General features: G+C 39.9%; 1 long non-coding RNA gene across 1 annotated transcript; it reads left to right on the plus strand.

Moving 5' to 3' along the window:
* The first annotated feature begins 22,997 nt into the window (after window positions 1-22,997).
* LOC148676748 (uncharacterized) lies at window positions 22,998-25,713 on the plus strand. The gene is made up of 4 exons (XR_015940920.1): window positions 22,998-23,062; window positions 24,083-24,875; window positions 25,257-25,318; window positions 25,423-25,713. It is a non-coding gene; the product is annotated as an uncharacterized LOC148676748 (long non-coding RNA).
* The last annotated feature ends 1,240 nt before the right edge of the window (window positions 25,714-26,953 follow it).

The raw sequence follows: 26,953 nt of genomic DNA on the forward strand, positions 1-26,953 counted from the left end.
GCACCATGACTCCCGACAATCGCTACCTAAGGGCTACTCACCTACACTCCCACGCTCAGTATTGAATTAACCCTCACTGAGCTACGTTCACCTCGACTTCTACGTCTGTGAAATCCATTGTCCTGTGCCTCTGGCTTTTTGGCCCACGCTTGACCTCAACCATGAATATAGACTACACAATTTGGATAAGTAAACCCAGCTCCACTCACTAAAACCTTTGTTTCCTCTGTTCAGTCTTCGGCTAGCATGGCATAGGATCCTACCAACATTTTCGCGATCAGGTTTTGCTAACAGTAGTATATCTACTGATTGTAGTGGCAGTACTATGTCTGAATGTACATCCATGTACAATTTCACCCACATCTCCTCACTTTATTTTTCAGCAAGCAGAGCTTCCTTATGTCATGGATCCACCTCTATAGTCAAGGGAGCCTAAAAGAACCAGGACATGGAAAACTTGGGAATGTAGAAAGGTCTGGGTTAAATGGAGCAAAAAAACACAGCCAGAGAGTGGGTGACAGAAAGTGTTGGATCAAGGCATAGAGAGTGAAGTGAAGATATGCCACATACTGTAGAGTAACATAGAGTTTTTAAAGCATTATTATTAGTAATAGTATTAGTCGTAGTAGTAGTTGTGGTAGTAGTAGCAGTACTTACTGTAATTATTATTAGGTAGTATCACAAGTACAAACCGAAGGACAATCTACATAGTGATCAAGAAAGAGAAAGACTAAACATGCAATAAAAAGTTTTTAAAAATGCAACAAAAACAAACAGGGTAAACAGTAGGGCAATCAGACATAGACCCCTTAAAAAGATTTATTTTAAGATTATATTTGAGAAAGTTCAAGAAATTGCCTCTTGAAGAGGTGGAGGACGGGCATTCCATAACAATGGAAGAAGCACTATCACCAAAAGTCCGAGGTGTAGTCCCGGGTACAGTGAGCAAAGCCTCAGCCTCAAGGGAACAGAGCCTTAGGGAGGGAATGTAAGCATGAAGGAGTTCAGAGATGTATGATGGAGCCAGATTAATCAAATCCCTAAAAAGTCTTAATTTGAATATATTACATAGAGGCAACCAATGTGAAGATATAAGTGTAGGAGTGATATGCTGCCAGGATCTGGTGTGAGATAGAATCCTAGCTGCAGCAGATCTTTGGACATGTTTACCTAATGGGAATAGTGTTAGGGTGCTCATGAAGTGAAGAGTTGCATGAATCAAGCCTTGATGTTATAAAATGATTGAATGAAGCACTCAGTATTGGACTTTGATAGAAATTACTTAATGTGAGCAATATTTCTAAGGTGGAAAAAAAGGTCTTCATCAAATTTTTCACACAGGGTTCACAAGACAGGAGAGGATCAATGTGACTCTCAGATTCCTGATTACGGCTGACATGTAAATAGGGATGCTGTCCATGGTTACTGTGAAGCTCTCCAGCTTTTCCCAGAGAGCTTCACAGTACATTTACATTTTAGTGTAAATGATACAGTAGTGCTGTAAAATTTTCTTTATATAGAACTACTGTGTCAGTAATTTAAAAACAGCCACCTGCCAGTAATACAGCTAATATCAATAACAGCAATTGAACAAAATACCTGCTCTTGTGATAATTTTGATGTAATTTAATTCAGATCTAATTTTTAATTTAACTTATTTTTTAATTAATTTGTATTTGTATTTTTATTTAGTGTAGTGCACATTTCAAACCTTTTTGAATGCATTCTGCCTAAACAGTCTCTAGGGAATATGAAGGCACTTGACACATCGCACATGGACTTTGTACAGAAAGCACAAAACTCTAGGAAGGTCAGCCCACTGCATTGGGATCTAAATTCCATTGATTCCCCCCAACGTCTGTACAAGAGGGCAACCAAAACTTTAAAAAATAGAACAGAGGGTTGCAGTAAATTTCAATTTGCTGAAAAATTGAATGCTGAGTTCCTAAGTTCTATGGCTTTTCCTTTTGTTTCTTCTTATTTTGTATTGGTCGAATGGTAATAGATCTGGCCTTCATCAAAGAGCCCAAACATGGCTACAGCCGAATATTATTTTCTTGTTCTAGACTTTGGGAATGTTTTTATGAAGGCATTTTTGTCCCATCTGCTCAGCTCCTACCTGCCTTCTAAGAGGAGAGAGGAAACCTGATGAAGCCATGGACCCCCAGAGCCTGGTCTTGTCCCAGGAGCAAAGCCCTCAGCGGGCCAGTGTAATTAGGCCATGTGAATAGGCCGGCAGCCGGGGTACAGAGGGGCCTTGTTCTGCCGCAACTTTCCCATTGTCAGGGCGACAGTCTTCATTCAGGAAGGCAGGAAATGGGAAAGCAATGGCCCTTTAATTGTTGCTGTAGTAATTGAGTATAATGCTGGGTAATTGCAGACTGGGGAGGGGAGACACAATGGCAGAGTGTCCGAGGCAGAGAGGCCAGAGTGCCTCACCTGGAGGGAATGGCAAAGACTTTCAACAACATGGGAGGAATGCCAGCATCAGACTCAGGGGATTACCACAACTGTGGTAACTGATAGATTGATTAAATAGATATATTAAATAGCTAGAGTTTGAAAAGATGAAAATTCTTTAAGAAGCAATTCTATTCTTATGGGACTCTCCCATGAAATGCCCTGAAAAAATAATAGATTAACTGATTTAGCAACATAAAATACTGTAATAGGATTAATAGCTTATGCCGTATTATTATCATCATTGTTTTAGTACAGAAAATAAAATAAAAAATAAGAATATATTTCCATGTACAATAAATACATAATAAGGATAGAATACAGTACATTTGCTTCTTCCACCCCACATATTCGTCACAACTCCTCTAAATAGGAGTTTGAAATGATGCAGGTACCTGAAACAAGAGCATAGTTGAATCTTTCAGAAACCCACTGATCTTGACAGTATTTTTAAACACTCTGAATTTCGTAAATAAAGAAAGACAGTCAGAGTTAACCTCCTCCACAGTGCTACTTTTCTCTTCTCTCTGCAGCTCTGATCTCTCCTGCCTTCTCTCTCTCTTTCCCTCTGTACCAAGCTGTTTTCTCTGCTGTGCTCTGCTGGTGAAGGAGAGATAAGGGTGGTTTTTCGTGTGGGGGCTTAACATAATCTCCCCTTTCCCCCTGAAAGAGCCGGGCTGTTGAGCACAGTGCTTACACATCCGCACAGACAGTGCAAATGGCAGAGACAGAGAAAGAGTAGAAAGAAGGTGAGATAGAGCCAGGCTCTCAATGATCAGTCCCATTGTCCCAGCTCTGATGCTCAGAGAAAAACACAGCCCTGGCGAGACTGAAAGGAGCTGACAAGGACGGAAAATCGGTTTTGTACTTAAACCACACAGGCAATGTCTGACCAAGAAGAAGCAAAGCATAAGAAAAAGTACAATAGAAGTGACTCGCGATCATTCAGGAACTGGAAAATGGAGGGAGGCAGCAGGGTTACAGCTGGATTTCTCAGCCCTTGACAGAGCCCGAGGGCTTTGCTGGAAGAGCTCATTAGTCTGCTTCACAGTGACATGAAGGAATTAAGTAAATAAATAAAATAGCTGCTTTGAAGCAACAACAAGCAGCAAATATTTTCCATCTCCAGCAAATTATATTGTGGCATTTCAAGTTTTTCAAGGGAGCTTTTTCAAAGGCTTGAGCTGTTCGTGTTTGTAACGCCAGAGGTGTTACAGTTCAGTAGAACTGCACTGAAGCGTGTTGCAGAAAAAGAAATTAAGAAATTGCATGCCAAGGAAAGGCAGCATCAGCTGGTCTTTAGTTAGCCAATGCCCAGTGTCTAAATAAGTATAAGTGCTGGCTTTCTAGAAACTGACATGGAGGGAGAGAGAAGGCACCACGCCCTTGCTCGCTGACACACGCTGAGCCTTATTGGGTCAACAGAAGCCTAATTAACTTGTCCCAGTGATGTCATTCACCCAGGCTCTGAAGTGTCCCTTGACTGGTGTTTAGCTACAGGTGGGATAAGGGGCTCAGATGTGTGTTCAAACACAGACACTACACTGGAATAAAGACATGTGGATATAAAACCTTTAATGATGAGAAGAGGCCATTCAGCCCTCCAGTGCTCATCATTTTCCAGCAAAAAGGAATCAGTAGGTGATCCTGTCATAGTATCAAGCCTAGGTTTGAAAGATCCCAGTGGGTCTGCCTCTAGCAATCCATTCCATGCATTGCTAACTTTCTGTGGTGAAAGGCATGCTTTCTAGTTTTAGTTTGATATTGTGTTTTAACAACTTACTGCATTATATATGTACTGTATATACCCTTCACTAAACATGAAATGACTTACTATATTTATTCCATTACATTTTTGAAGACATTGACCAGCTGTCATTTACTGAGAATGAAAAGGTCAGACTCCTTTAGCTTGCTCACATTAGGCATGTCCTTAAGCCTGGTAAAGTCTTGTTACTTTTGTCTGTAATTTCTCTAAATCTTTGTGATTCTCTTTGCATTGTAGAGACTTTGAAGAAATATATGCAGAGCAGTTTAACTAGAGCCTTGCACACTGAGCAGAACTCAGACCTCTAATCCAGTATCATCTATCGGTCAGCTCAACCCTGTGTTTTGCCAAACCAGAATCTTGCTCATGGAAGATCTCTGTCTCCCAGACTACTATGTATTTACAATAGAAAGCTCCCATCAGATACTTGTGTCAAAACCTCAGTGCCTACCTGGTGGGTCAATGTTTGGGTTAGTCCACCAAAATTCCTGTGCAGTGTACTGGACTTTGTTTTTTTTTTCTTTTAAAACCTGAACTTTCTTAAATGCAATATTTATATTTAAAATATTTTAAGGAGCTTTCAATGCACACAAATTTAGAATCTTGGTATATTAGCATTTCTGAGAAAGGGGTGATTTGTGCTTGGCACTCTGTTCCCTGTTCAAGGACTCTTTTGTTCTTTGAGCTTTGTAATAGCATAAAGTCTTGATAGTTGTGACCAGTTGATGAACAAGTTCTCTTTACAGTCTAATGAAAAAGAATACACATTATTCGCTGGCACTCATGAAACAGGCTGGAGCATGGGAGATGTTTAAGAAGCAGTTTAGACTAAGAGTTGGGTTCTGAAACTGACAGCTTTGAAAGATTCAGGTCTGTCCTCAATTCATGCCTTTGAAGTTCTATATGATGAACATAACTGAAACCTTATTGGTGCAGTTAATAACAATAACATGTATCCTTTCATTTCTATGTTAAATTTGTTTGAGTTCAATGCAATTGTATTCTCCTTTTCTGCCTTACAATTTCCTGGAGCTAATGGACCTACATGGCTGACTGAGAACCCAGGCCATTCTGTTAAAGACCTTTGATCCTTTTGGTACATTAATGAAGGACTGGATCTTGCATAATGTAGTGGCTTAATGGCATAATGTTGAAGATCAGTTCAGGAATTAAGGATCAAGTGATACAGTTATTTTCTATGAAATTAAATAAACATTAATCAGAAATCCTTCTGTGACAGAGCCTTCTCTTCTTTAGCACTTAAACTAGAATTTGGAATGTCCATGCAAAGATCATAAGGGACAGAAATGCAGCTTACATTTTCAAATCAAAATTGAAACCATACTCTTGTTTTCAGATTAATGGTCTGGTTTGTGTATTGTTGTTACTGGTGCATGTACTGTTACAGTACATGCATCATATGCATATTTACACTGTTTGTTTGTGAAACAACTGGATCTGTTGGAAGTGAAAGATACTATCAAAATGTAGAATTATTTTATTATTATATTTTCCTTTATTTAATCCGTTATTACTATACCTACTGTTGAACAGTGCAAAAAACAAAAATACAGAAATAGTAAAGGATCAATCAAAGAATCAATCCTTGCTTCTCGCTGCTAGGGGACTGCTCAGCTGGGTTGTGCCAGACTGCAGGAGATGCAAGGGTTTATCAGTGAGGTTATATTGATCCAGGCTGAAGTGAACTCAGTCTGTGAAGAAAAGAGTTTATCTCAATGATTAGAGCCCAGGACAGCAGAGAGAAGGGGTGGCCTCGTTCCTCCTTACTACTCTATATTTCAGAGTGCAAGAGGGAAAAAGAGAGGTTTGTGTGTGTATGTGGGTGGGGGGCTTATCTGTAGCCAGGGTCCTCAGAATAAAGGGTTTATCTTCAGAAAGCTTTCACAGCAGGCATGGTTCCAGAAAGCTCTGCACAAAGGGGTGTCATAACTGTTCACAAGAAAGTGCCTGACTGGGGCCAGGTTAGGGTGAGGATGGGAGAGAGACCAGTTTCTGAACTCAAGGCCATCAACTGCTCCAATAGGCACAAATTACCTGCCGCAACTAACCTAACATCTCCTAACACAGCTCAAACCCCACACTAACCCTATAGACGGGGAAGAGAGCAGTGCCTTGAAGGAATGCTCATAATCAAGATTGTTCTTAGTCATAACAGTAATAAACATTTTGTATTCCAAACACACACTGAGTTGTGAAACAGTTGAAAGGCATGTTATTACCTTGAGACCTAACAATGTGTAGGACAAGCCTGCCGTGCAGTGAAGTAAAGTACAAAATTTAATATAGTATTAAATGTCCCTTTTGGTCTAAAATGTCTAAAATGTCGAGCCGTTGCCATTCCTCATTCACCTGCACCTTCCTGCTTGATCTGCATAATTCAATCATTTCTTCTCGTTGTTAATTTGTGTGCATCCTCTCTGCGGCCTCGGGCCAACAACCCATCCCTCCCCGTGATGCCATTGCTGAGACTCCTGTCGACCTGTCCCCAAGATTAATGACTCTTATTTAACATTTCATTTTATGATGCAGATCATATTACCCTCAGTTTCTGATTCCCCGGAACACACATTACTGACTAATGTCTTTGGCCCTCAGTGAGGGAGAGGGAAATAATGATGGAACAGGCTGGATTCACATTCCTTCTCTGTGCCTAATTCCCTTTGCTTACTTCCACTTCTTCAACCAAGAGTTAATGTTTTGTAGTCAATGTCGAAAGAATCACTTACACACAAATGATCGCAGAGAAAAGGAAAACACCTTGAGAAGAGCCTATGTGCATAGAATGTGCACAGAGAACTAATAATAGATTTTAATGCCATTACTTACAGGAGGTTGTTTCCACATTAGTTGCCGTGTTCCACACAAGTGTCACACAATGTTCAATTCTGAAAAGGTGCTTTTCTAAAGACAGGTAATGTGCCTAATTTCAGATGTGAATGTTGTGTAGCATCATGACTGAGAGAGCTGACTGGCTCTTAAGAATATGTTACTGTATATAACTGCTGAATGTGATTTCTGCTTCGGCCTGCATGGCCTGTTTGAGAATGCCAAATGACTAAAATGCAAGAGTTTTTTTCTAGAAAATAAAGTCCTGGAAAGATATTAATGGTGATCAATGCCAGAATGATGGTAAACAAAGTTACTTAAAATAAGATGTACTGTGTATGTTATAAGGGGTGACCTGTCCTGGACCTGAACAGTCACAATCCTGCATGTTTTATGAATTCCCCTTAATTTCTAATTTCATTTTTTTTCATTAAACACAGTTTGATTTTGACCATGGAAGCAGATGATTTGTTTGATGGATTAGTTAAGACACCATTAAAAACTGAAATCCTAAAAACTAACATTCTAAAGGCGCACAGCTCTCCAATACTGACATAATATACTGACATAATACTGACTCCAATACCCCCCCCGATTTAGCATATTGGAATGAACAATGAGATGTACAGTACACCAAATGTTAACAATCATTCAAGAAAATGAAATTTTGAAATCCTCAAAGGCAAGGCTTTTATTAAGCTAACCAGAAGCATTTCTTAAAAATCAACACTGAGTCACAACCCAGGTGACACAAATGTAAACTAAGGGGAAGTGCATGTAAAACTGACACCTGCAGGCACTTCTTTACAGAAAGAATTGTGGAGGTCTAAAACATACAGATACATGTTGTTGAAGCCCATGCTTAGGCTTCTTTCAATACAAGTCATGTTAAAATCCTAGAAACAATCAGCTGTTAGCAAATCATAGAGCTTAAAGGATGCAAGGAAATGGAGACTTTTCATAAGGTGATTTGTGTCTTGTTTTCGATTTCGTTTAGTGTGCTGGCCTTACCATCATGCACACATTCCATGGAGATCCTTGTACAGTACAGCACAGTGAGGAGTGCTGCTGAGAGTAAGCAAAAGCAGGCAGAGCGGGTGTTGACACACTCTGAAACCCAGACTGTGCAAACTGTAAGGCCTCAGCCCTGCCTGCTCAGCTGGCTGCTGTGTGAGCAGGGCAGGGAGCGGGGTTTGTGACAGCTGACGGATGAGCCGTTTTGAAGCAGATCAAGTGAAACCGAGGAGCGCTTGCTTGATGGGCATTGGGATTTAAAGAGAAGCGCAGTGCACTCAACCTACTTCAGCTTCCTGGGCTTTAATTACACTGACCAAAGTCAAACTGTATGTTGGGCAATGGTTCCAAATGAGTTGGTAATAGGAATGCTAACAGAGATGACTTCATTGTAGGTAAAGGTAGATGGGATGTCACAGATTTTCATGTGGTGATAAAGGTATAGACATTATGCAGAATTTACTACATAATATTACTGGAAATATAGCTCATGGAAAGAGAGCGTTATGATGTTTATTTGATGGAAAAAAGCTTAGTGTAGTCTAATTCATTGGAGAAGTAACACCTTCAATACAGAGAGTGATATTTTGGGCATCAGTTGTGAAAAAAAACCCATTCAAACACCATTTTCTGTATGTAATAGACTGAATGGAATGATATTTAGTATATATGGACTAAGACAGATCTTTAAGTTTCTGCCAACAAACTTGCATTAAAAATTGTGGCTGTCATGAACAAAACAATTTTGTAGATATCCATAGTAGAGTGTTACCAGCTTGTGGATAATCACAAAGAAATAGCAGCTAAAAACAACTGGCTTAAGCTAATAGGTCATATGATTTGGCAGCCATTTGACTTGGTCAATCCTTTAAACAAACAAGGATATTCACGAACACAATGATGTTTTCAACTTTCTTATCACCTTACTGCAGTGAAGCAGTGTGAAAACAACGGAATAGAGCAGAAGATAAAATTAAAAAGGTTTACAGTGCACTCTGCTATTAAAGTACAGAGGGTGCATCTTTGAGAGGACAAACAATTCAGAAACTACACACATAGCAAAGACCACAGTCTAAAAGACTCCAGGCAACAAACACAACTCATTGGATTTTGACAAGTTGGTTGAAAACATCCTCACTTGCAGTAGTATTACTCTCACATTAATATTACTACCAAACCATGCAGAACTAGCGTGGAAGTTGAGTTGAGGAATTTCTTTCTTGTGGAGATAGTATTAACACTGAGAGTAGTCAAATTGTCCATTGACCTTTATAGATTTGGCTCAATATTGGTTTTTAATCATTTTCTAACTCCCTCTCCTAAAAATTTCTTTTTTTGGACTGTGTGGACGAGAGACTCTTTCATAATATGCTACTCAATGCTGTACCAGAATGTGCCCTTCACTCCATTGACAATGCATCACCTCAACACTGAGAAGGGCAGAACAGAACCTACTAGAATTTAAACCTGACTTCTGAAGAAACATCTTGAGGCCTGGTCCTATACTTGAGTACTTACCAATCCAAGGCTGTGACAAGTAGTGCATAAATAGTGTCATATATCTTATAATAAACAATAATTCAACCCTAATCATTATCCTGAATTCAAAGCATGAACTGACTGAACCAATGTGCTTTAAAGTGAGAACTGTTATATCTTAAATTAAGAACTTGTATATATTCTGAAGGCATGTGCAAATACAGAACTGCCTCCATTCCAATGTGATGAGCCCATATTCTTTCCCATTAACACAGTTGTTACAGAAATAATCATCAGGAAGTATACAGTAGCTTCCTAAGATGTGCTCAGATGATGAAAAGAAAATGACTGATTATTATTTTACATTTACTGTATTTATATTTTCAGGTGAGGAAGAAGGTTTACAGAAACTAGCAGCACTTAATATAAACAGTTCTCCTTGGCCTAATAGTGTTATGCCAATTGTACTTAAGAAAGCAAAATTTGTCATTAACAAAATTCCTCCAGCAGCAGCTCGGGATAGAGTTAATATCCATTTCCTGGAAAACGCCTAATGCTGTACCCATAAAAGTGTGTCAAAACTGAATTCTTGACTAATATGTCTTAGTTTTGTCACATGTGTGGTTAAATAATGAAAAAAGTGAATATAAAAAAAGACTCTAAGGCAAATCCTACACTGCCATGCTTAAAAACCTAACATTTTACATTTTGAACAGAAAAATGGACCCAGTCCAAGTACAGGCGTTTGAAATCCTCAAAGGCTTTTATTAAGCTAACCAGAAGCATTTCTTAAAAATCAACACTGAGTCACAACCCAGGTGACACAAATGTAAACTAAGGGGAAGTGCATGTAAAACTGACACCTGCAGGCACTTCTTTACAGAAAGAATTGTGGAGGTCTAGAACATACAGATACATGTTGTTGAAGCCCATGCTTAGGCTTCTTTCAATACAAGTCATGTTAAAATCCTAGTAAAAATCAGCTGTTAGCAAATCATAAGGCTAAATGGACCAAATGACCCATTTGCAAACTTTTTTATGTTCTTGCATTCTTCTAGCAAATTATTTGTTAAGGATGTGGGTAGGAAAACAGATATTTGATCAAGTATCTTTTGATCTCAAGATATATATGATGTCATTGGAATACATCCCAGGGAATTTTAGTTCTCATCTCACCTGCACTCTCAGATTCTTAAATGAACTAATTCCTTGATCGGGTTGCTGTTTTTTCCAGCGTTGGAAGAATGGCTAAATTAATCCTGAAAGACAATGGATCCCGATTTCTAAATTTAGCCAGCACCCTCATAAAGGGATTTTGAAAATAGCTTTTGGAAAGCCATGACCCTCTATAATGCTGTGGTGTTACCTTCCTTCGTGGAGCAGACAGGTGAATAATCAGCATAGTATCAGTGTCTCATGCATTAAGTCCCTGGGAAGGAGTCCCAGTTTCAATTCCTGGAAGAAGTACTTTTCACTTTATTAATAGGTCTAAATATTTAATCAGCTATTTAGCACCTTTCTCCAGTCCTCAAAAAATTTTACAGATATCACCCCTACTGTATGTATCATATGCAAGTGTGAAATACCTTGAGAAAGCCATTTGAGTTTGGAATTACTTTAACTAATTAGGACCTTCAGCCACTCCTAGTGGCCCTCAAGGTGCTACAGAGCCTTGGCCTAACAGTGTTGCACATGCTGGAAAACCTCACAGCTGTCTTATCCTTAGGTCAGCAGCCATATCACCCTGCAACTCACAACTGGCAACCTACTGAAGCTAAGCAGGTGTGAGCCTGGTCAGTACCTGGATGGGAGACCTCCTGGGAAAAACTAAGGTTGCTGCTGGAAGAGGTGTTAGTGGGGCCAGCAGGGGGCGCTCACCCTGCGGTCCATGTGGGTCCTAATGCCCCAGTATAGTGACAGGGACACTATACTGTAAACAGGTGCCGTCTTTCGGATGAGATGTAAAACGAGGTCCTGACTCTCTGTGGTCATTAAAAATCCCAGGGCGTTTCTCGAAAAGTCCTGGCCAAATTTCCCATTGGCCCTTACCGATCATGGCCTCCTAATAATCCCCCTCTATGAATTGACTACATTACTCTGCTCTCCTCCCCACTGATAGCTGATGTGTGGTGAGCATTCTGGCGCACTATGGCTGCCGTCGCATCATCCAGGTGGATGTTGCACATTGGTGGTGGTCGAGGGGAGTCCCCATTACCTGTACACCGCTTTGAGTGGAGTGTCCAGAAAAGCGCTATATAAGTGTAAGCAATTAATTATTATTAGTATCCTCTTTCTGTTGGTTTAGCGATCTTCTAATTAATATTGAGGGAAAACATAATAAAAATCATGTTTTAAAAAATAACCTTTTTCTCCCAAAGCGTACCCAAAGTGTTTTTTTTATTTTCATGGTGCGTAAGCTCCTGTCACTCTTGCCTGAGGTTATAACAGATTGCTAGTCATGCAAGGTGGTGACAACATGCCTGCCTGTACAGGCTCACGGGGCAGAGCAGCAGGGCAGGTTATCCGATCTTATAGAGAACAATGCTATCTGGGTCCCATCACTCCGTTTGCATTGAATCAGGTAATTAGTAATAAGCTAAGCATGTCAGATATGAGCTGTGGGATTTGGAAGGGTCACCTCTCTCTATCGGCGCTGAGCGCCGCACAGTGAAACTCGATCCACAATGAAAGCCAGCGGGGTCTGAGGTTTTCATCACCCACGTCCCTCTCTCTCTACTTGTTTCTCCCCTGCTTTCCTGTTTTGTCAGTCTGTGAGCAGAGGACTGCCTGCTGAAATTGATGCAACTGTGAAGAGATGTCCAGTGGTGCTTTCAATCAATGGGTGCGTTTCACTTTCAGGGTCCCCAAATCAGGTGAGCTGGTACAGTAAAGACGATGCTGAGTCCTAGAGAGCCTCTGGATGCTCTGCTTTTTGATCTGTCAGAGCTCTGATTCAATTCAATGAATTATTTTGTATTAAATTATTCACATTATGGCGGAGTGTCACTTTAAATGTCCAGGGTCCTGTGTTAAGCGCTTTCTGTGTGAAATGTGCATGCTATCCCTGTGTTAATAGTGTCCAGATTAACTGTAATTTCTATACTGCCTCTCCTTTGCAGGTGTGAGTGCCCCATCACAGATTGACATCCCATTTGAGGCGTAGTCCTGGGTCTAGCATGCATCTGCCAATTTTAGCTCCTATTTTCTATTATACTTTTTGCATTGCTTTGCTCTTTTCATTCAATATTTTTCCTAGCTTTTGCAAAAACAGAATTTTTAATGGAGATCTTCTGAAATTTTAAATGTTTTTGTCTTAACCCTACTGAACATCTTATCGGCTACTCATGTATGATTTACCTTAAGCTACTGTGTGCTGGACACATAGTTTAGCTCCTAATTACATTCAAGGAGCCAAAGAATTTTACACAGTACATTTTCTTTCACTTTGCAAAGTACTCTGTCCTCTCTCTCTCTCAGTTCCCTGAGGACAAGTGGAAATTCAAAGCCAATTGCAAGGGCAGCAATTGCGGGTCTTACAAAATCCATAGCTAAAGCACTTTAATCATTTGATTGATGGTTAGCATCTGCAATTAAATAATTAACGAGGAGGAAAGAACAAAGCAGACTTGTGGTAGAGCTACCTTATTTTTTCATTTTTGTTGTAGTAGCCTTTCATTGGAGGTGTTAGTCTCCCTCCATTGCTATTAATACATTGCAGTGAGGGTGGCTGGTTTTACAGAAGATTTCTACAAGGCAAGCTGATTGAGACACTCCAAATCAAAGTTAAAGTGCTGTATTGTTAGCAGGTTCCCAACATGCTCAGTAGAAATACATGTAAAGACGGAGCCTGCTGTCCTGAAGTTGCTCTGGAGAACAGAACACCTCGGAATTCGTCACAACAAATCTACCTCTTAAAATTCAACTTCTGTATTTTGGGAATATGTTGATTGTGCTCTGGTACACCAGTTAAAGAGAGTGGAGACACACTCTCCTGCTTGCTGCCAAGAGAGTCTTCTGTGTGACCTTTTTCACTGCTTCATTGTTATCATTCTTGAAACCCCCCCAAAAAAATTGGATTGCTTCTGTTTTACAGGAGAAAAAAAGTTATTGTAGAAATTTGATTATAGTCAGTTTTCCTTGCTTAGAATTTGATTCACTTGACTATTTCTATTTCATTTTTAATTTCTTCAGGGCATACCTTTTAAAAAGGCTCTGTAATGCTGTAATTCTTTTAAATTTTGCACAGGTTTCGCCTGGCTCTAGTGGTTCATTAATAATTTTAGGGACTCCTTTTGGCTCATAACACAGAATAGACTTGCCAGCCACCCTTGGACTTGCAGCGTCTTAACACTGAGAGCAGCACCCTGTCCTCCATGTGTTGTCTTCATGTGCCCGTTATCAGCCCGGCAGAGCTCAAAGTGTGAAAAGAACTGGAAGCCAATTGGTTTTGGAAAACACAGACAGGAGACTGCTACAGGGGCCATAGCACTTGAGTTGAATAACTGCTGATTCCCAGCAGGATGGGGGCTGGGGGGCTAAAAACAACATATTTGGTCATTCTTAATTAATAATCACAAGCCCACACAAATAAAAGCAATTGGTAGAATGCCTGGAGGACGGCTGAGTCCCAGAGCACGGACCAGGGAAAAAAACGCAAGAGACAGAGGGATGGGGATCACCAGAGAGGAGTTTGTTAACAGGCCAATTAGAGAGACTGAAGAGCAGCCACAGGAAACAAACCTGTCAGTTACAGGGGCTGCCTGTCAGTAAGGGGGGTGACTGATGTGGGTCAGCAGCATTGTTAGCAGGAAGGCCTGGCAGTGCAGTGCACGAGTAGGGCTAATAAACCTCTTGCTGCAGGGCTGGGAGAGGTAGAACAGGCTGTACAACAGGGGAACAGGCCTCTTCTTAAGCCCCCCGGGAGAAGCACTCGAGAGAGGCTCCATAACCAGAGCCATTAATCCAGGTGGAATCAAATCGGACATGACATGTGCCTTCAATTTTGATGGAGTGTTGGATCCATCATTTTCTCTCATGACATTGAGCCGCAGGGTGAACTCCCATGCACAATGGAGCAGGAGCTCAGCTGAAGGGAGTGTGAGCTGAGAGTTGGTGGGTGACGTCCGGTTGAAATCCTACATGGGGCATGCAGTAGCAAAGAGTGTAACTATCAGAGTGGGTTTACGTTTGCCTCTTCCAGGAAAGACTTTATAGGTGTGTCACAGGGCTCATTTAGAGTGTAAAAAGGTGTTGCAAACTCCTGAATTACATGACTGATGTTGTGGTTGACAGGATTTACTCTCTTGCCTGTGTGGTATCGGGGTGCTTGGAGCTTCTGGACAGGCAGCCATTCAAATCACAACGGCAGGAAGTGATTGCACTCCCTGAGCCTCACCTGCATACAGGTAGTAAAGGAAGTATTATATTTGCCTTGTCTTGAGCCTTTGTGTCCTGGTTCCCACCAACACTCACTTTGTGCTGTGGTATTTTCCTCCATTGCTGGGCGGCTTTGTTTGTGTAGGTTTTATATGCTGACAGCCTCTCAAACACAGCCGAATTCTTTACAAATGCAGCCTAGATTAATGGGCTCTTAGTGCGTGTCTTTCCATTAGTGGTATACTTTTAAATCAAACACAGATCTGGAAAGAACCAGAGCAGGAGAGAGAGAAAGAGTGAAAAGGAAAAATCAAATGAAAGATGCAAAAATGATTTACAACTTTTAACATATTTCATTTAATAATGATGTTTATAATGGGTATCTTTCTAAACAGTTTATTGATGTATTGACATTATTTCACACTTGACTGAATATATTTCACAAGTACTCACTACAGCATCCACACTGCACTCAAACTGCAGCCCATAATTAAGTCTCTGACTCACTAAATAAACAGCTTTATTTTTGTTTTATGAAAGCATGAAAATGTCCTTTAAAAAAGTTGTAAAAAAAAACTTTCAGAACCAGAAAGTTTAAAAGGGGGGCATTTCTGTATTATTTATGAGCGCCTGTTGATTATTTACAGCCACTCTGTGTGGTCCTAATTACTCCATAGCCAAAAAAGAGAAAAGAAACAAAGGAATCCAAAAGGATAATAAAAAACAACGACTTCACTGTGCCCATTTATGGAAAGTGACCTATTGTTAAGGTGTCTATCTGAATGCTGTCTGCCACTGGTCAGTACTCCAACATTATGAAATATGTTGCTGTTTTAAGTGTGTTATTGTTGAACTGCTGTGACCCAGCCTGACCCAGAGATCCCTGTTGTGTTGGCTGAAAGCAGCCTGCCCACATACTCTCTAGTGTTTGAATTCAGAGTCCAGTCCAGGATGTGTCCTACTTTCTGGATATACAGTAGGCTCTGGTATACTGTCACCCCTATTAGACGAAAGGTTCTTGAAAATAGATAGATGGATGTAGGAATGTTGTGTGCCAGTAGGATTAGTGAATATCTCTGTGGCAGACAGTTCGTCCTGAAGTGCAATTCCGTGAGACTCTCTGTGCAAAATGGCAGAATCAAGAGATCTGACACAAAAATCACAAAGCTAGGGGTCCTGCAGTGATTCATCTAGTAAAAGGCCTACATAATAGAACTTAAATTGAGGGTGACCAGTTACCATACACTGTGCAAAATTAGCAGAGTAGGGTTGTGGTTGGATGTCTTGAGCTGACTAATGCAGAGACAAGCATGCCTCTTCTGATACATTGCAGTTCTTTTTACCAGCTGGTTCTTAATTATTGAATTGAGTGTCTGCACCTCAATCAATTATGCATTTGAGGATCAAATCAGTATTTAGAGTGCAAGATGGATCAAAGTTCTGGAATAAGAGGGATCTAATCTATTGTAGGTAGTGTGAGCTCACAAGGTGAAAGGGTACATGTTTCAGAGGAAATGCATCCCATCTACACCTCTGCTTTGCTCAGCTGTGAGAGCATCTGCAGTATGTTGTATTAATTAAATATTGCAGATTTCAAATATAGGGAAGTGGCTTAAAAATAGAATGAATGGGCATGCTAAAATAAAATAAGAAAAAGGCCAGACCTTCAAGATAGTACTGAACCCCTGATGGAAGCAAGAGCAGTTTGCATCCCTGTGATTGTGAGGGTGGTGTTCTGCGTGTGGAAGTGTGTACATGCATGTGCTTGTATGGGCATGTGTGTTAGGACAATGCAGGTGAAGCATGGCATGCCAGCTCCTCTGGCAATATGATTAAATCCAATGAGAGCTAAACAGCTTTAGTGCCCATTCAAGCCTTTCATTCCTGAAAGCTCAAACAGACGCTTCCGTTTATAGTCTGGACCAAATCCAGCAAAGGCAAAGCGTGCAGAGTAGACATTACAGATTTCAAACTTTGGATGTCTAATTGGTACAGCACAATCACCCAGTCCTTTTATATTTGAGCAGCCGGAATGGCAGGGATTGACCTGATGCTGGACATACATACACGCATATTTTCTTCCTACGTAAACACAGTACTGGGCCTGATGCTAGTTAGACTGCAATTACAAACACACTGAATCTAAATGTAAATGTCCTAATTCCTAGATTTAGAGCACAAATTAGGGTGATGTGTAGTAAGTGAAAAAAGGGATGAAACATATATATCTATAAAATATGTATAAAAAACAGAGTAGTGTGATGGCATTCCTGTTTGCAGGAAAAGGGCCCACAGCACCTGCAGGAAGACTGGAGATGAAAGCAATGCAGCTCACGGTGGCAGAGACAGAGTTGTGGGAGTGGCTGACCTGTCAGTAAAGGAATAAAACAAGAAAAGATTCTGTATCCTGCTTACGTTGTGGTGAAATTGTTTTTATCTGCTTCAGTTTTGTTTGTAAAAATAATCTGCTCTTGAGGAAATTACTTGAGCGCAATGTTTTGGGGGGCTCCAGAGTGGCTTGCCCACTAAAGGTTCTTACCTGAAGTATGTGTTTACTCCAAGGAGGGTGTTGGCATGATCTTGTTGGCACAAAGCTTGTAGTTGTAAACCTAAATTTGAAATAACTGGTGTTTACAAAAGTCGGTTGGCACATAATTAGAAAATTCCATATTTTCATAAAGATACAATATATGCAGCCATATACAGTATATGAAGCCAAGGCCTATCCCAGAAAGTGCACACCATGGACAGGACACCAGTCCATCACAGGGCAAACACAGTCACAAATATCCACACACTCATCCCAGCAACAGTTTTCCCAACAGACAATTAACCTACCAGTATGTCTTTGGGAGCACCCAGAAGTAACCCACCCAATCACGTGGGGAGAAGCTACAAACTCCGCACAGTCAGCACCCCATGTCCAGGACTGAATCAAGGACTCCAGCACTGTGAGGCAGCAGTGCTAACCAATATAATAGATATGTGAAAATAATATGGAAAAGCTTTTTGAACAAAATTATATTAATATTAATAATTATATATAGGTTTTGTAAAATATGAAGCTAATATTTGCACTTGAGCCTTTTGCACTGGGTAAATTTCACAGCTTGGACACAGAAGCAGAATAAAAGGAATAGGACGGAGACATGGTTTGAAGAGGAAAAGCAAACTAACTGTAGTATGTACCCAGCTCACTGTCCTAGAAAGGGTTTATAGTGCCTCTCAAATGAACTTCACATCCTTCCAGCTTGTTTCCAGGTTCTGGTAATGAAAGTACCCAATTTGCTTCAAGAGAAAAAGCACAGCATTTCATACACCTACTACTTTCAAGGTGAATAGTAACATTCAGAAAATAATTAAAATTGTCTAACTAGTTACATTTTAGCCAAATCCTTCATGACTCACCCTATACTAACAGCAGTATTTTTAACATGCAGTATGGCACAACACCATTATTTCCTCACATTAAATGTAAACTGAAACCACACTTCAATACCTGTCTGAAAAAACGGTTATTGTTAGTAGGAAGCACCAATTGAGATTAAAATTTAAGAGCTTTAGAAGCCTGACAGATTGTTAATATAACTGACTGTTTTAATTATAGTGTTGCCAAAGCAATAACAATAGGTAAAAACATTTACAAACATTTAGAGCAATAACATAATATTTAATTTGAGAGGCTCACACTTTTCCTCAGGCTATGTATGACCACATACTGAGCTGTCAGCTCTTTTGCGTTTACTCCTTTCATCCCCTGTGAATTGATATCTGTTCTGATTCTGACAGATGTGAGATTTCTGGAATTTTACCTTTTGGGCCATTTAAGTATTGTGATGTTGCTCCTCAACAGCTTCCTTGTAGACTGGCTTGACCTTATTTTGCACATCAGAGCTTTTTATTTTCCTATTTTGAAATATACACAAAAATCATAGCCTGCTCTGGAAGAATACCATAACTGAATTGAATGTGCCCTCCAGTGTAACCCTTAACCTCACTCTCTGGAAGCCTCCTGCCTATCAGAACCCAAAACAAACCCACAAGTGACAACCATGGGACCAGCACCCTGTCTTCTCAGACCCTGTAACATGCCAGGATGCCTTCCAGCTCTGTCTTTGCTACCACCAAATGCTTTGATGCGCATTATGATATGCTCCTTATTTAGGCTTAATCTTTTGAAAGTAAATAAAATATTTTTCTGAAAGTGAAAATATTTACTACATTTCTGTCAGGAAGAATTTATGATGGGAGTGAGGAATAAAAAAAAAATGTATAACAGTGTGTCAAAACCAATCTCTAGCATCAGTTTTAAATTGTTTGAAGTTTCTGGACCTTGAAATATGCAGATGCTAGAGTTTTAAGGGCTCAACTAAAAACTACAAGGCAGGTTATACATGCTGTATGGTATGGGGCATTTTGACAGAATTTTAGAATTGCTATAGAACCTTCACAGGATGAAACATTTTTTGTTTGTTTTCCAGCATCTTTAAGGTGCATTAGCTCAGAGACAAATTATTCAGTACTAAATAAATTATGGTTTATGATTAACCTCTCTGTGTAGTTTCAATCTAGACTTTCATTTTAGAGCACTGTAGGTTGTACTATCAGAGGTCGGGTGTTTCCTTCAATGCTGTTAGACTCATGCTATAAAGAGCAGAATTACAGGACAGTGTGGTTTGAGTTGCATCCTCACCAATGGCAGTAGGCGCACAAATGTTCTGATGATGAAACTTAATATTGTTGCACAGAGAATATGCACATTCTGTTTTTTCTGTTTTTGCCCATATGTCAGCCTTCTACTATTACATAGGGCCATTGGATAGGATTTAATTTGGGAATTCTCATTTGAGCCTTTGTAGATTTTGTAATGGTTGGAGCCCATCAATCTCTACCATCAGAGACAAGCCAACATGGCAGGGAGCGATCAGGCCGATATCGCAGACTGACAGAAGAATAAATACCCCATTGATATTTCATTAGACAGGCTAATCTCTTACTGTTGCAGGCACTGCAACTGCAACTAAAGTCGAGAGATCTTAACCCTCTCATCTCAGCCTTAGTGAAGAGGCAGTGTGATTGAGCGAAGTCTGTTCCAATCAAATTCTTGTTGTCTTTCGAACCCCTTGGAAAGATACTGCCTGCCCCTGTTTGTATTCACATCGGGCAAGTTCTATCACCTTGTCGGGTCTGCAATAGAGGGACCACATCTGATGGTGCTTTTCCACAAGAACAAAAGAGGTTCCATTGATATTCCAGATGTATCACTGTTGCTCCTTTATTCTGCTTTGACCTGTGTGAAGCACAGGGAGTCAGACTAACTACCTACCTCTTTCTGTCCCTGTCTCTTACTCTGAGTGGGGGTCACAGGGGAGAGCAGAGCGGAGATGGTGATTCCTCAGCTCACATCCTCAGATGTGCAAAGGGACCCAGAGGAGCCCAGTAGTCATTGCTGAGGCTCTCTGATAAATTGAATACATCTGGTGTGTCCCTGGAGGAACAGAGCATTTGCTTACTGCTGTCTCTTTTCATTCCCCTATACGGAGCTCAGGAGAGCTTGCAGCTGGACCTGAATGATCTGGACGTCACCTCTTTCCTCTTTCTGTGTGGCTCATCAGGGACAAGCAAGGGTGAAACTGAAGGGGTATGGACAGAAGAGGGCGGCCCTGCTTCTCAAGCCTTGAGCCACACCTACTGTACATAGAGAAAAGGAACACACACCTGGGTGAGTGAGGAAACACTACAACCACAATGTTTGATACTGAGTATGACATTCTTACAGTTGGTCTGGCTTTGTTAGGTGCAAATCCTACATACATGTTGACTGGGGCTCTATTAAATCTGACTTTCAAAGGCTGTTTGCAGCAAATGCATAATTAATTTCAAAGAGGTTGTTTTTTGGGAGAGCAGTTTGTTCACACGATTTATGTATTAATACTTTGTTTATATGTCTGTACAAGGTTCTTATATAGCCAATTAACCTATTAAAACAACGGTATTGTACAAATTGAATGCTTTTTGTTAAACAGCAAAATAGACCTATGGGGAGTAAGAACTCAGAATAGCATCAAGCATCTGTGTGATATATATCCTTTTATGTGTTCTAACCACCTCGCACAGATACTGTGATCACACTGAGCCAAAACATACCAACTTTCTGTCTCTGCTTCTGTATATAAAATTTATGTGAACCTAGAATACCCATTTTAAGACTTTGGAACTGCTAAGAAGCACAGTCTGGGCTTGGTTTGTCTCTAGGCAAAAACAGTCGCAGTGCAGCAGGTCAGAGGCCATGCCATACAAAGCTCAGTGGGTCTCCACAGCAATGTGCCCGTTAGGCATGGCGTTCTGGCTTCAGACTGCCAATGCCAAAAAAGGATGCTGCATGCCAGTGGCAGATAACACATCCTTAAATATGTAGAGCTTGCATTGACTATGTTGAGATAACATTACAACAATTTAATAATAATCATGTGGATGATAATTTGAAAAAAAAACATTGAAGATTTTATGAATAGGCTCGTAGCAGTTTGTTATAAATGGAACTTATCAATGTATATCAAGTTAAAATACATTGTCTAGGTCCAAAATTGAACCCAGCTCTGCTAGACTGCTAAAAACTGCAGCACTATGCCTCCCATAAATTTAAATCACTTAAAACCTAAAATATTTTCCATCCTTTTATGCAATTAATCTTTCCTGTAGATTTGAAACGTGCAATCACGATAGGTGGTTCTTTAAAATCCTGCAGAACCATACTGCAGACTGAATATGATCCAACTGCCACTGGTTTACAGTATCATGCAAATTCGCAGTTTTGACAGACAGGTAATGTAACACAACACAGTGCACAAAACTGCACAACTGCTTGCTTGGTCTTGTTTACCAATTGCAGAGCTTCGCACAGAAGACCGATAATTAAAAGCAAAGATGGGGGAATGTGGAAGGAACAGACAATTCAGTTGTTTGAATTTATATTTTAATGATTGGATTTTTGCACACCAATGGAGCAAACATTATTGTTGCCTTCCACTAATGTCATATTAGTAATTATTTTGTTTGCCCATGGCTGGCTAAAGGTCAAGTACCTATCTTAATGAAGAGCTCAAAATATAATAAATTATTACCTTTCAGTTTTCCTGTGGGCTTTTAAATCCTTATCTGCTCTTATACAGTACAACAGTGCCTTTGTGGGTCAAGTTTCATAATGATTTATAAAGTTTAGATATTTTATAATTTCCAAATGCTAAGTAGTTTAATAGTGGTAATGGTAAAAAATCATGTTGTCACAGAAGGTTGTCATTGAAAGGCTTGTCATTACTTTAAGTCTGGTTTTCATTGTACTAGATTATAAAATATGCTGGCACTCACTGAATGGCAATACAAACCAGAACAAGAGTAACGTTCTTCCATATTCGACTGATGTCACTTCTTTGAAGCATTTGTATATCTATTGCACATTCAGAATTGTAACCTAGAAAAAAATATTTTCCAAATGCATGATGGGTAAACCCAGATTCAGAAAAGGATACAATTGTTAATCATTATAATTTTGCCTTTAGGTACTCATTAGAGATGTACTCTAATGAAAAGTGAACAATACAGTAAATGTATTGTTGCTGCTTATAAATAAACAAGTTACAAAAAATATAATTACGAGGGCATTAAGGAGGGCTTATGGGTGTTCCTATCCATGATTGTCCCCCACAAAGTTCAACTATTCCTGCCACTGCTGTCCCTAAACCATTATACACAGGACAGAGACTTTCATACAAACACAACACTCCTTCCACCTCTTCATGTCCAGCCAATTCAACAATCCTTTTCCTTTTCTTGTTATTTAAGCCTGAAGCAACCAACCAACAAGACCAACAACATTCACACATATTCTCGATCAGTATATCACAGGTGAGACAACAAAGCTTGACATTACAATGTTTAGAATATACAGTTGCGAAATTGACATTCATTTACGGGAGTTAATATTAATGTAAAGCTCATGTACTTTATGTGTATTAGTTATGCTTGTGTCTGCTGCTAATTGTGTCCCTCCTCCATTCTCTATACTCCTCATCTGCCAGCGGTGAATCATGAGGCAACAGTGTGTGATTTGGGATTCAGGTGAGTATGTTTTTTGTATGCCTGTTTTGTTTGTAATGTCTCTGTGAGACCGGCATTGTATGATCCAAAATATCATAAGTATTGCAAACCAAGATTGCAGAAAAAGGGGAGGTTGAACTGCTGGAACTACTAAAATAGATTACATTTCAGTGTGTATTGACTCCATTACTCTGCAATAGTGCAATACACTAGGATTTCTGCTGAAAGCTGTTTTGATTAACAGTTGGTAGTTCCAAAGAATAACCATGGAAAGGAAAATAATAGGAGACTTCAAACTGAGGCACAAAAAACAAAAATTACTAATAATAGTTTCTCATTTTAAAGACCATTTGTACTGCTCGTTTCACCTAAAGTGGTGAAGGTCTGATTTTTCTCTTTGCAGCTCATTTAATTTGTTAATCTGCAAAGCCTCTTATTCCTTGCCAGCTGTATCTTCAAATCCCTGTCAGTGCTTTATGTGCAGGTGCAATCCAAACTGCTAGCTAACAGTAAACTAACCGTGTTTTAATGATGCAATCACCAGTTTTCATATCCCTGAGTCTCATGAACACACAAAAAGGCTGAGGCAAATCTGTAGAAGTCTGATGCTCAGCATAAATCTAAAACTAAAAAGAACAGCTCGTGATCATTTCTGGAGCAAAACAGAACATTCAAATTGGAAACTTCAAAAACTAACCCGTAGTCTTTCTCTCTGTGGGTCTCATTAGCTTGGCAGAGCTGCACAAGCTGCTCACTTGGCCTGGGGTCTCAGCCCATGACAGCTCGGGTTGGATAGGACTTTTCTTTTGTTCATTACTGACCTCACATACAGTAGTTGCCAATGATTTCTGGCGACCTCCAGCTGGACTTCTTTGTATTTGGCAGGGGAAATGCTATTTCCTGCATGAGCTGTTTTATACTGCATCAATTCTTGATCGGAAACCATGTTCTTCTGTATTCAAATGATTGTAATTAAGGGAGGTTCCTTTACTTCTTCAATTTAGCAGAGGACCAAACTCGCCTTCTTCCTCTCGTTTATAGAAATGAACCGGTGTGCACCAGATTGCCTACTTCATGCAGAAGCTGAGAAGTGGATAGGTCGACTGCTGACAGCTGCACAGAGCCTGTCACTCAGAGCCCTGTCTCATATCCAGCCCACAAATGTCCTGATAGATCGGAAATGGACATGGCAGTCTGGAAGGTCCTAGCTCAGCAGTATTGGGGAATGTGAGACTGATTTGCAATTCAAAAGAACAAAAGCAATATAAAATTTGTGAGGAATGCAGTGACCTAATAGAGCCTGGTCACAAATGTGTTACCAATGTAGTGAAGAGTATGTTCGGTCGCATTTTGATTGTACTAGTTTGCTGCCCAATTACTTTTTCTATCTTCCTCCCAACAGCTCTTTTTCTGAATTAACAGAAAGGAAAACACCTGCGCTATGGTATGCTCAATGAATTTAGGTAGCTCAACATTCCTGTTAAAGTTGAGAAGTTCCCTTCTAAAGGAATCTGTGTAAAATGCTTAAATGAACGTGAAGGGACCACCCATATCCTGACATAGGACACACCCAATGCTACTACATGACTCCTTCTCTTTCTCCTCTTTATTCCCTCTTTTTCCCCTGAAACTCAACAGATCTTACTGTGATATTAATCAGCAAAAGACGAATGGCTTAGATGATCCAGTGTCTCACAGAGATTCATCTGGCTAAACTACTACTCCTGAAGCTGCCAGCTGGGACCACTGATGGATAGAAAGAGTCACAACCTCTTCTGCCTCCCACTGCTAAATGTCCTGAAACAACAAATTCATCTACACCAGGAGAAACATTGTAAGAAATTATGATCCTGTCATCAAGTTTGATCTTCACAAAAAGTTGTTTTTTATAACCCATTTCTATTCTTGTTTTTTTACTTTGCTCTATAGTAGTACCATCTGCTCCATATCTGCCATTAGCTGTACACTGTGGTGTAACCTGATTGGTAGGACTACAGGGTTGCTGGATAGCATGCTCTTAATACTATGTAGTTATCATTTTCAGAGTAGATCAGCCAATGTGAAAGTTTTTTTAAACATTTTTTGATGGTCTTCTCACTACAGTGTCAAAAATGCATTTCAGTGGAAACCTATAATATAATTTGTTAGTCAATTATCAAACAAATAGATTCCTCTGAACTGCAGCCATTCTCCTGATCTCATCTCATTCTTCCAGTCGGCCTAGCTAGAGATGCACTGTGGAGTACGCAATATCAAAATGATGAAGGGCTCTGACAGGTGAGCTTATTAATAAATAATGTGAAGAGGTCATTCTTTGTGAGCAGGTGCAGGATTCATTGTTGTAAAGCTAAGATTTAAATATCTCCATTACCATCTTTTAGCCCCATGTCACCTGATCTCAGAAGCTAAGCAGTGCTGGGCCCTGGTCAACACTGAGGCTGAAGACCTGTAAGAAAACCAGGGTATTGATGTAAGTTTTCTCTTCCATCTGGTTCCCAAGTTCCAAACTAATATACCAGCATACGTACCATCCTGTGGATGATGACACATTAAACCAAGGTCCTGACTACTTGATCGTTAAAGATCCCAGAGCACTGTCTGTAAGAGTACTGTAGGTGTTTAACCCTGGTGTGCTGGCTAAATTCTACTCTTGACTTGTACAACCTGTACACTTTCTTGGGAGGTTTAAACACTACCCATATCAAACTGTAGTATGAATACAGTGACTGAGTAGTAATGACTGTTTATAGCATGATTTCACTGACATTGTCATTCTACAGATATATTCTGTATCTGGATGATGAGCCAAACCATGATGTTACTTTTTAGCACTGTAAAATATGTTACGAAGATAGTAATGACTACAATGGATTATGATTATGGAATCCTGGACAGCCTCAATAATGCTAATTGGCATTGATCTTACCTGCCAGCAAATCCCATAATCCTTCTCGATCATTTGTTTATTTTATGCTTTCATTAGTGGAACAAGCTGTTGTGATGCAGAACTGAAAAAAAACTCAGTTATACTCTTGAACTTTACTGAAGAGGACAATTTAACTTGTAGTCAATATTATTATTGCACTGTATATGCTAAATGCTTTCAGGTACTGAAATCAAGATTAATCCTTGAAACCATTCCAATATTCCAGCACCATGGGACTTGAGCCACAGAAGATGGCAGATGGCTCTTATACGTGTCCTTTTCTAACAAAAGACTGCAGAGTTCTCTTCGCTCCAGTGCTGGTCCAAGATTAATGTTGCTCGTTTACTTTCAAAGTGCACCTACTGTGGGTAAATAGATTTAAAGAGCTTTTGAGCAGTAAAGCATGTGCTGAGATGATTGAGAACAATCCAAATTAAAGGGATATTAAAAGAAAATGAATGACCCTTTCATTAGTCTTTTAAGTTTTAATAAATTTTAAGTTTGCTTTTATCTTGATGTGTGATAGTGTAAGGTAGCTTTGTGAGAGAGCACCTGTTGATGGAAAACAAACTGTAAAATGAGGTATACCTGGTGTGATGGAGTAATTAGCATTCAGAGGGAGTGAAATTCCACATGAGGGAAAGGAGCTGTCAGGATAGGCTCTGCATGGAATTAACTAATCTGGGCTAATTAAGAGGTTTATAAGAACAGATAGGATGGAATGCATTTTAGTATGTGTCTAGTTCCAGCCTGGAATAATGGAGGATGAGTGGTCAGGATATGGAGGGTGGTCTACTTACAGTAACAATGTATTGGGCTGGCCTAAATAGAGTTTAGGCTGTACTGAGAGGTGTGTCAGATGGTCAATGTGCTAGTTTGATAAGATCAAAGATGTTAAAATACACTGCTGATGAAGATGATTGCTTGGCTGAACCAAGGTTGATTAAGGGTGTTAGAACCTGGATGATTAGGGCATTGCTGGACAA

This window comes from Lepisosteus platostomus, chromosome 2, assembly GCF_059453375.1.
Source record: "Lepisosteus platostomus isolate fLepPlt1 chromosome 2, fLepPlt1.hap1, whole genome shotgun sequence".
NCBI classification, from domain to species: Eukaryota; Metazoa; Chordata; class Actinopteri; order Semionotiformes; family Lepisosteidae; genus Lepisosteus; species Lepisosteus platostomus.